Below are 1,344 nucleotides of genomic sequence, written 5' to 3'. Positions count from 1 at the left end.
GTTCACATGCCATTTTCTAAAGCAACGACGGTAATCTAACGTGCGCTCATTAAACTTCTTCCTTAAGCGTACGTTGACCTTATAGTTAAAGTTTTTGAGTTATTATTACTATTCCTAACAATAGATAACATTTTATAAATAACTAGGTAGATAAAAATCTTTTAGAGATTATTATTTTCCCTTATTTTCCTTATTTCCAAAAATGTAAACACCCCAACATCGGTTTACGCTTCCTACCTGCTGAGACCGCTTGCTTACGGTTGCGCTGAGGGTTAGCGGTCGTCTCTAAGGCACGTTATTACGCACGCGGGCGAGAAGCTCTTCTTATGGAAGTTGTGGGCTTTACAAAGCAAATTTATTTCCTCGCATAAAATAAGTAAGGGGATTAATATCTTTAAGTAGTGATCCAAAATTAGAAACTATTACGAATAAGGCAAATAAAGAGATTGTAGTAATGGGTGTATCATTGTATGGACTCATACAATAAATCCAAATGGCACATATTAGACTCTTAACTTTTGATTTATTCTATTGGTTAACGCCAGTCGTAGTCGTTCTAAAATATTTCCTTACATTAAGGCAATTTTTTCACATATCCGAGAAATGGCATAGTCGAGACAATGTTGTCCATATATATTCATTACTTATTATTTAATTTTAACAGAACTGCGGAACCTCATCCTGTGAGTACGAAGTTCGCTCATTCGCGTCAAACTACTGTCATTAACAGAGAAATATTAATTATGTAACTGTCGTCTTTTGTTTAAGTAGGTTATGAAAATTTCTTAATTCAAATAATGTTGAAGGGAAAAATCTTTCAATCATTTAAACCTTTGAAGACAATGTAAACAATTACGGAAAATATTCAATTTCTTGTAAATGTTTAAATTTAAACTGGGTAGGATCCGAAAGCTGTCAATAATATTTTCACTTTTGTAAAAGCCTTGGTAATAATATAATTTTCATAGTGACGTCATTACCTCTTAGCGGACAGCAGACAGTTTTTATTGAAATTAGTAAACAGTGGTGGACGAATGATATTTCCGACAAAAATGGTAAGTTTTTCTTACCTCAATAATTAAATCTGACGCCTAACGTTTGTTTACACTCTCACATACATGACATCATATAACTTCCCGCCGAAAGAAGATTGGCGATGCGAAATACGAAGCCGCCTGTTGGAACTGCAACAACAAATAACACGAGTCAATCCTAATGCTGGGCAAGCTAAATGAGTGCGTGATGTTCTTATCGTTTGAGGATCCTGTTCATAGTGTAGACATGTTTCTAATTTTTCTGCCATTACGAAGTCCTTGATTTTTGACAAAATCTAAACATTATGGT

The 1,344-nt window shown here is 34.3% G+C and overlaps 1 protein-coding gene across 1 annotated transcript in view; it reads left to right on the top strand.

Moving 5' to 3' along the window:
- Positions 1-330: 330 nt before the first annotated feature.
- Positions 331-1,344, top strand: part of RSG7 (Regulator of G-protein signaling 7) — a 240,943-nt gene continuing 239,929 nt past the window's right edge. The window contains exon 1 of the mRNA XM_071598764.1: positions 331-376. The gene's annotated coding sequence lies outside the window, so the exon portion shown is untranslated. The remainder of the gene's footprint in view (positions 377-1,344) is intronic.

Source organism: Hetaerina americana, unplaced genomic scaffold (assembly GCF_022747635.1).
Source record: "Hetaerina americana unplaced genomic scaffold, ioHetAmer1.1.p SCAF_10, whole genome shotgun sequence".
NCBI classification, from domain to species: domain Eukaryota; kingdom Metazoa; phylum Arthropoda; class Insecta; order Odonata; family Calopterygidae; genus Hetaerina; species Hetaerina americana.
The sequence above is the reverse complement of the archived record's forward strand: the minus strand, read 5'-3'. Positions and strand labels throughout refer to the sequence as shown.